A 10,566-nucleotide genomic window follows, 5' to 3' on the forward strand; every position below is an offset into this window, starting at 1 on the left:
ACTATACATGTTAATTCTGAGTATCGAAAATTATCTATTTAGCTCTCTTCATTTTGCATTTATAACATTATCGCTTAGGCAGATTTTGATCAAATTCAAAAGAATTCTATAAATTTGTATTAAAACCATATATCAAATTTCCACCGTCTAACTGAAAGTGTTTTTGAGTTACCTATAGATAGACGGACAACAAAGTTACAAATAGACGGACATTTTCCAAAAATTTGTTTTTCGAACTCAGTGAGGTCTAAGAACTGGAGATTTGTCAAATCTCGAGTTTAAAATTTTTTGACGATTAGTATACTATTTCTACGCTAAGTATACGAAAAAGTAACAAGTATCAGAATATTGAATGTGCGTTTTAGATGCTTTTTTTTTAATCGAATGAAATCAAAATTTGACAGAACAAAAATTGTAGCTCCAAAATCTGATTCTGAATTTCTTGAAGGATTTGATTCCAAACTTCTTATACATGTACACTTTAAAATATTAACCTTCCATTGGGCGCAATTAATCTGCGAGATGAAGTCACATTGAGTACTCATATATACTCAAATATTCATACTAAATATACTCAAATGTAAGTGAAAAGTTCTGTTTAATATGTTTTTTTTAACATACATTCAAAAATTGCATTAATTGAGTACATTAATCTCTTAGATGAATTGTGCCCGATCGTGTTAGGATTTGCATTGCGTCCGACGGAAGGTTAAATTTGCGTCCTCATTTTATCTTTCTAGCTCTCTTCATTTCGTAGTTAGCGCTTCCACATATTTTCGGACATCCGTACAGAAACTTCTGAATGGATTTCTTTCTAAATTTGATAGAAATCTATAAATTTGTATTAGAAGCTATACACTATATTTCATCCATCCAACTCAAAGCAGATTTTAGTTGTCGCATTGATAGAAAGGCAGAAGGTAGGAAGGGCACCATTTCACCGGCAACTATAGCCCTAAGTAATGTCGTTTACATTAAGAATAATCACACCCTTGAAAGTAATGATCTTTCCTGGTTCTCGCCACTTATCAGTCTTAAAATTCTATTACTTAATACAAGATATTTAAGGAATTTCAATAAGTAGCAATTTCTTAAGGCTGTACTGCTCTTGTAGGTTATAAAATTTAACAAAAAAAATGTTGGTAATTATAAGGATACAAAATTACACAACGTACTTGATAAAAACAATTGCAAAATAAAAACAGAAAAAGAGCAAACTATACAATAAGAAAAAATATTTATTATACAAAATATTTTGAAAGGGATAAAAAAGAAGCGAAGGAAATTATATTTGCAAAAACGCGTAATTAGATCTTCAATCTTTTAATGTACAGAGCGTTTAGTTTCCCAATAACTATCACACTAAATTGTGATTTGGCTCAAGATTTAAATTATCTGTTTGGTTATTAATTCGCTATCAGATGAAAAGAAAAAGCAGAGTTCAGGAATTTATCAAAAAGCTTATAAATAAAGATAAATGGTTTTTAAAAGAATCAGAAGTTAATTTCAAAAAGTCATGATATCAAAAGACAAGTGGAGAAAGCAATGCCTTTCCATATATAACGATAACGTACGTGGTACAGAAATCACTCTGGGTACTTATTGTAGAATGGGACCAATCAAATGTAAATAAAGCGTCTTTTAATTGTTTCGGATTGCGTCACTTAATGTTTTTACAGCTATATTTAATACTTAATGAAGCTGTAAAATATAATTAGAAATGTTCTGGAAATGGTTCGCCGTGCCAACAAAGGTACATTCTTTCAGAGGAAAGAAGAAATAAGAGAAATCACGAGATGATCTTTAAAAAGTTTAAGTCGAGCACAAAAATAGATTTAATCGTTGCCAGATTCATAAGATTTATGACTTTTTTTATTATTATTAATAATACGTCAATCCTTGTGTACCACAAAGTACAGCACAAGGCTTACAGAAGTAAGTAGAAACAACTACATACATAGATAAAAATATGTACATATAAAAATAAGGATAAAAACAACAGGAAAAAATAAACAACAAAACTAATTAAAAATTGAAGCAGCAAAGGCAATAAATTTACAGAAGATTTATGACTTGCCAACGGAAATTGATGTTCACATCTTCCAAAACAATAATTCTACAAAAATTGTCTTTATTTTATCTAAAGACAAAAAAGTTACCTTTCCAATGATATAAATTTCATTTCCATAGAATTTCCCCCTTAATTTTAATATTTTTCTATTCAGTTTGATACACTATATGCAGCAATCCTTTTAAATGCTATGATGGAATACAATTAATTCAAGACATTCAATCAAGTTACATTGCTAATAACTCCATAATAGGATCAATCAAGTTATATTGTCATCAACTCCACAATAGGATTTGCATTCTCGCTTTTATTTCATAATATATACATTTTTTAAACTGCAGTAAGCTGATTCAATTGAATTCATGTTTCACATATATGTGAAATAACATTAAATGTATTTTCAAAAAATACTTTCCATAAATCATGTAACAGCCTAAAAAATAATCTAGGCGAGCACATTTATCGCTAAAGGCGGTTAATTAAAAGAAAGACAAGAAATAAAAGTGAACATGAAAATAATTAAAGAAGTGAATGAGTAAAAAAGTATGGAAATAATAAATAATGAAAAATAGTAATACAAATACAATACATTGGTAGCAAAATAAAGTGAGTGAAAAAAATGTCTTGTAGAGTGAACATATGCAGGGAAACCAATTCTGGAATTCAAAATCAAGTGAAAAAGATTTAGGTTATAGTTAGTTCAAAAATCGAAGAACGGTTCTACAGAGGAAAAAGTTTGATTTAAAGAAAGCGAATTGAATTAATTTTGAAATAAAGTCTGTCAATGGAAAAAGGCTACTCTAAATTACTACAATTAATGGAAAGATGGCGTTGCAAAGGAGAGCCAGATGCCTTGCTGATTTTAATTTTTCTTTTAACAAGCAGAATAGGATGCTGAAAATGAGGGTTCGTTTGTTCATAGATTCTGAAGGAACAAAATCAACAGAAATTTTAGGATTGGGTCGCTGAAGTACTGAACATCACTGGATGAGCAAATAAAAAAAAATCAATGGATTCAAATGGATGGATGAAAAATACAAGTTTTGTTTTTGAGTAATTCTTTATCTTGTATTGATGGCTACCCTGTGATTCCAAACTGGTTTACGCTGTTCGCTAGTTCACTAAATGAGGCAGATAGACAATTGTTTTTTTAAATTTTGACAATATTTTTTTTATTAATATCCAGGGTTTATTTTTTTCACACCGCATTATATCGCAATGAAATTCAAGCCATTTTCTCTGTTTGGTCAAATATTTAATAGCGATATTGATGAAATCTAAAAACGAAAGTCTCTTTCCTATTTTTACGTTTTTAATTACTATCTCCAGGAAAAGATTTTTTTAGTTAATGTGTATTGGGCTTTTTATAGGACAGACTGTTTGACCTAGATTTACCAAACTTAGCACATCATAGTTGAGTGGGCAAAAATGTGCTCCTCGGAGATAATTTATTATGAGATAATAGTTACACATTAAGAAAAATATAGGCATTTTAGTCTTGGAAACTTTCGAAAATATCTTTTCAGAAATGATTTTTTATATAGTTTTAAAATAAAAACATTTTTTAATGATACCAAGCTTTTGTTTAATAGTAGTTTTTTTTCTTATCTTTTAGTTAATTAAAAAATATTTGATGTTTATTTTATTACATTTTATTGTTGAAGGAAATTCAAATCGTTTTCATTTGCTACTACTAATATTCCAACCTGATTTTTTTCTCATCGATTCTGATAAATACATGATTTGATTTTTTTAAATTTTGAGTAGGTTTCAGTCAAAGACATTTTTTAAAGAAACAAATAAGATTTTTGTATCACGGTTTAGCATCAAAATTTAGCAAAGGTGAAAAAGATGTCAAATGTATTAATTTTAAACGATTTAATGTCGATTTTACCTTTGACATTAATTGGATGCATAGAAGTATAAACAAAAAGCTACAGAAATGCATAACTTAGTGAATAGAATCGTATTAAGCGTCTAAAATAATATGAGAAATATGTAGTCAAAATTTGAATTCAAAGTATATTTCATTTGAGTAAATATTAGGAAAAGTGATATAAAATATTTAATTGAAATATTTAGCTATCATTGATCTCAGCGAACCAGTTGGTTGTCAAAAGTGCCTGTAGAGGAATAGGGAAATGAAGCTACAGTACCTCGAAAAAACTATTCAAGTAAGTGATGTATTATCCGGATATTTTCGTTTTTCATTCTAATACAATATTATGCAACTTGACAACATCAAATAAATTCATGTACATAATAAACAGAACAGGTAAATAATAACACTGAAATAATACTCACATTCTGATGACTCAAAATAGTATGACTAGGAAATCATAATTACCAATTTGCTTGGCGCAGCATAGCAAAATAAGGGCCTTGTGCATACAAACAGCAACAACAACATCCTGAACGTCAAGTTATGGTTCAGCGACTTAATTGACTTAAAATTACTAATAATATGACACACGAACTAATTAGTCACTAAAGGTTAAATTGACAGTTAAAAATTAGGGTTTTATTTCGGATATATAGTGGCAATGGTTGCCATCCCCTAGCATTTAAAATAGAAATCGCAATAAGTAAATATTAAATAACTTCAATTCACCATTTCATATTCTAAGAAAACGAATGTCAGTCCCATGGTTCATCCCATAAGTCTGCTTCCTTAATAATAATAAAAAAAAAATCAAAGAAACTTTATCAAATTAACTGCTGTAAGTCGATTATGATATATATATATATAAAAAAAGCATATATATAAGAATCTCTTACAATTTAAAGTAGTAAAAAATTTACTCTTGTAATGTCATCACTTGAATGCAGCGCATCCATTGTGCAATTATAAAGTCAGATTAGGTACATTATATATTTCTTGCATCGATGGCTTATTTCCTCTAGTTTAACTATATTAAAGTCCCAATTTTGAGTAAATCGTAGATTATTTTGAGACACATCTTGCAATTTGATCGGATTAAACATGTATCAATTCTGGATCCAATATTGAGGCGTATTTTGAATCCGGAATTAATTGCCTTCAAAACTGAGACATTACAATCAGGTCATAAAAGTTCGTGTGATTGACTGAAAGCGGATCAATTGATAAAATTATCAAGAAAGTTTTTTTTTTTTTCATTTAACGTAAATAAGAGGAAGTGACCCGGGATAGATTTAGTACACCAGGACATTATTTACAATGGATTTTTCATGAACTGAAATTTTGGACTTTCGGTAAATAAACCCCTTGAAAGTCTTTATAAATATACTCTTTTTTATGCATTTTTTATTTTATCAAAAAGAATGGAGAGTATTTTTTTAAGAAAATTACCTTCTTTCTTTTTCAGGGAAATCATACAAAAGATTCGAAAAAATTGTAAAATACGGATTTCGCAAAATTTGAAATTCTTAGTGATTAAAAAATATTTTTACATAAATTTGGATTAAATGCGAAAATTAAAAAATACCATTTTTTTATATTTTTAAATTGCTAACAATTTCTAAATTTTACAACTTTTTCAAAAGCTGATTAAAAAATATTTCATATAAATTTGGATCAAATGAGATAACAAAAAATACCATTTTTTTAATCTTTTCAAATTACCACAAATTTCAAAAATTTACAATTTTTCTTGAAGTTATTTTAATTCCAACTACGATAAACCTCCAGTTATAATAAAGACGAATTTGTATGTGTATGTGAGTGTTTTTGCGATCTGCAGGTCGGGCCAATTAAATTAATGGTATTAAATTTGGTACATATATATTTTGTCGAGTGAAAATGTGGACTTCGGATATATTTTTTTTGAAATTTGAAATAAAATTATAATGAATTAACTAGATACGATGTTTTCGCGATAACTTTCGTAGCTATTTCCACACAAAAATGATTTTTACATCTTTTTAAAGTCCTTTAACACGTTAAGGTAACATTTCAAACAATATTTTCGTTGTTGTGAATGAAATCTAAATCGTTTTCATTATTTCATAATAAATTTAATCGCGTGAAATTTTCCATTCTTGAAATTAAAGGCGGATTCTCTTTGATATCTATGTGATTTATAGAACGAATACAAAAGTGAAACAATACCTATAAATTTAGAAGATAGAACGAATGAGGCATTTACCGTTTTAATAATGCTACGTTGTCATGAGCCTCTATTAGGAAAGTTCATATATGCCATAAACAGATAGTGTGAAACCTAATTAAAATAACACAGCTTTATTATTTGACAATTTGAAGGAATTATAACTAAGCAATTTAACTGGAATTAAATATAGCCAATATCAAAGATTAACCAACTGATCAGCAAAGGCGATTAGTTGCATATAAATTAGTATTAATATTTTTGATAAATATCTTGGAAACTGACATATAAATAAATAGAAGCAATAGGTAACATTTTATTTAATATTTTCTTCCCAAATAAAAACAAGTTATAGATAATTAAATTATATATGAAATATTTTCACTCAGCCTGAAAATGCCGCAGTGGTCTAATTAGAAAACTTCGACTGTTCGAGCCAGGGCTTCGAGCTCCAGGTTCGAACATCGATTCCACCATACTTGTTTTCACTTGGCCCTGGCCCATACTAAAACTGACACAGTGAGATCAGCACCCTCCCTTTGGGTGCGATATGGAAGTCCGGAGAAGGGGGATGCCAGCATAAATGACCTCTTTCTCATTCAGTCTCAATTCAAAATCACAAATTCCTTAAAAAAACAACCCTTGTATTGCCTCAAAAGTGGTTTTAATTTTTTTCAACACACACGCACACACTCTGTGTGTCATTGACATCGTGTGTATGTGACACAGTGGTTGATTTCCGACTAGACAGTATTGACAACTGTCTACAGTCGCTGGGCTTAAAAGAGGTTACATACAAATTCATTAAATATTATAAGTTCAATAAAGATATAAATAAATTTGTAAACATTGTAATTTCTAAAAATTTCTAAATACTAGCCTTAGTTAAACACGTTTTCAAGTACTTATCTAGACTCCAATCTGTTTCTTTATATGCACTTAGTTATTAGTGATTTATTAACACCGAAAGTCTACTCAAATAATATATTGTAAAAAAGTAAATGTTGTGCAGACATTGAGTCATTATCAACAAATAGAAACACGCATTTTCACTAAAGGTTTAGGGAGTGGTATGAAATATTAGCTTTTGGCGTGAATTTAGAATTTTTAGTAAATCTATTGTGTCATCCTTGGCGAGTTATTTGGCGATTAATCCCTGGAATGCGGTATCCAAGAATCGAATTTGTGTTTTAGACGCGTTTTTCTCAACCGGTTGAAATAAAAATTTGACACAAAACTGCACTTGTAGTCACAAAATCTCATGCCAAATTTCATACATATTGAAGTCATTGCGTTTTTGTATTAACGCATTTGTATGTTTCTGAAAATACAAATATACAGACAGACAGTCAACCTGAAGTTGAATTTTACATCATAAAAGTGTTAACTAATATTCTCTTATTATTATACATTTTTATATGTGTACCAAATTTTATCTGTCTATCTCTTTTCATTTTGTATTAATCGTATTAACTTATATCTGTAAATTTGGTAGAAAATCCGTGTATCAAATTTCAGCCGTCTGGTATCGAGTTTGTATTTTAGACACATTTTCCTTAATCGATTGAAACAAAAATTTGACACAAAACTGCACTTGTAGTCACAAAATCTTATACATACTTCATATATTAAAGTTATTCCGTTTGTGAATTAAAGCATTGACATATTTCTGAATTACAGATCAACAGACAATCAATCCGTTGTTGGATTTAGTTCAAGATATGTCAGGTGTCTACACTATAGATATAAAATATGAATACCAAATCTCATCTATCTAGCGCTCTTCCTTTTGTAGTTATTGTGTTAAGTTATATTCCAATAGCCGGACAGAAGAGTTTCCTTTAAGCTCAAAATCTGAGAGAAATCTGCAAATATGATGCAAAGACCGTAAACCAAATTCTTAGCTCAAAAACGTTTTTGAGTTATTTTTGTCATAGACAGACAGAAAGCTACGTTTTTTCGAATGCAGGGAGGCCTAAAACTTGGAGATTCGTCAAAATCTCGAGTTCGATTTTTTGACTACTATACATTCTCTATACTACGCATACGAGAAAGTAAAACAAACAAACACACATGTATATTAGTTACTTTTAGCAAGCCTCAGAGAATCAAATGCGCTCTTACTCGCAAGATATTTATAAATAAATGGCAAAATATCTATTCTTTATGAAGATCTGTAATTAAGAAAAAAGATTCATTTGAAGCACCTAATCTCATTTTCCTTAACATCATCAACACGTGCGGGATTCAATCAATACGAAGAACAAGTTCGTGACATAATGATTAATATGAAAATCCATACAAGTGCCTGAATAAGATGGATTGATCTATATCTGTCATCATGATAAAGAACTATCAATCAATCAAAGTACAGGGAATTAATAGCCCCCTATTCGAACGCTAATTATTTATGAAAGTCAATGATTTTATTACAAAAATCTAAACGTTCACGTTATCGGGGAATTAATTTCTTTTCTCTCTAAATGTATCCTCCTTTCTCTTCAGTTCGGAGCTCGTATATTCTGCTTTTTCTGAAAATTTTTACTAGGGAAAATGCTGAATATCTTTTCAGGAACAATGAATGGGTTTTCGAAAATAGTAAATTAAAATTAATAAAATGATCAATGAAAGTATGTTTTATTTCAGTTCATAGACTTAATTCTACAACTCATAGACTTAATACTGTTGAAACATAAAAGACATAAAAATGTATATATATAAAACACTAACGTACGTGTTACAGAAATACCTCCTATTACTTATTGTTGAATGGCAACAGCGAAACTGTAAACAAATTACTAAACGAACTTTTTAGATTACTTTATGAAAGTTTTTACAATCTCTCATGGTTATATTAAGTAACGTAGTTGTAAAATGTTATTAGAAATGCATTGTAGAATGTTGCTATTCCGTTGAATCCATTAAATCCATACATTCGACTTATGTTGTAAAATGAATAGGCGCCAAACAGGAATTTTAGCAAATATTAAAATAGGCTTAATTGTCGATACTTGGATAATCGCTGTGACTTAAGTATTACACACATTGAGATAATTTAAAAAGTCAGAAACCTGGGTGAACAAACTAGTCAACAAAGGCTGCTAGAATACTGAATCTTAAATTAAAAAATCTTCCTCATAAAAATTTTGCAAAACTATTATTTTAGTAAATTAATAAAGCATAAAAATTATGCAAATTAATCTGATGCACAGAATTAAACATTTTCAATGCAAATGTTAATTGATGATATTTTTATAGCATATCAGCTAAGAATGAGTTAAGGGATAGCGATCTAAGACGGCTATTAAGATTTCTTTGATTTTGTTGATGCCTGTCCGTTATTGCGCTGGATGATGGTAATTGCTTTACTGTTGTAGAATCAATCTTTTCCAACTATCTTTTAGACAGCTTCTGAGGCAATTTAGATAAGGTTTGGATGAAAAGAATTCTTTTTTATCTAACTATTTATGGAGGAATAAGATATATCTTTGATTTGTTTGAAGATAATCTTCTTCAATCCTGCTAGAGATTTGTCGCAAATAAAGATAGTGTATTAGAAGAACAGCATAAGAGTTTTATGAGAATTATTTAATTTTTTTAGATTCTAAATAATTTGTTAGATTTTTCTTGGAGTACAAAAACATTTTATTAAGTTTTTATTTCTAATTATTTAACTATTCACAGAAATGTCTGAAATTTCCAATGAGCAATACAAAACCAACATAGTAGAAAAGCAATTAAATTTAACATTAATTAATAAATTAATACTTTTTAAATTTATTATTTGCTGTATCTAATATCGTTTGAAACTTTGCATGAATTGAATAGCAAGAACAGAAAATATTTTTCGTTTTATAAACATATAAAACATGTATCTTTATACCATTTTCGCTATATTTATAAAACACTAAAACGACACAGGCTTAAAATTAAGAAATTTTTTTTATTTATTTTATAATAAATTAAACAAAATTGCACCTTATGAATAAATTATCAACAATAAGTAGGGCTAATGTACCAATAATTTCAGATCTCCTAAAAAAACCACAATGTATTTTAATTTTTAATTAACAAAATTTTTCCTTCATTTAAATTTTGGAAAAACGATAATATTTTTAATTTTTTTTATCATGCTGTATTATTAAATTTAAATTAAGAAAAATTGCACATTAAATTTGAACGATCTTGTATAAAATCATAAACTTTTTTTTTGAAGCACAGATCCAGACTCATCATAAATCCAATAATTCAGTTGATTGTCACTTCTTTGCTGGATCTCTGAAAATAAATTAAAATACAAATAATAATGATTATATTAGTAATAAAAAGAATTGAAAATTTTCTATTTATAAATTATTCAAAGGAATTGATTAACAATTTTTCCTGTTAATTCAATCTATGTATTTA

This window comes from Argiope bruennichi, chromosome 8, assembly GCF_947563725.1.
Source record: "Argiope bruennichi chromosome 8, qqArgBrue1.1, whole genome shotgun sequence".
Taxonomy (NCBI): domain Eukaryota; kingdom Metazoa; phylum Arthropoda; class Arachnida; order Araneae; family Araneidae; genus Argiope; species Argiope bruennichi.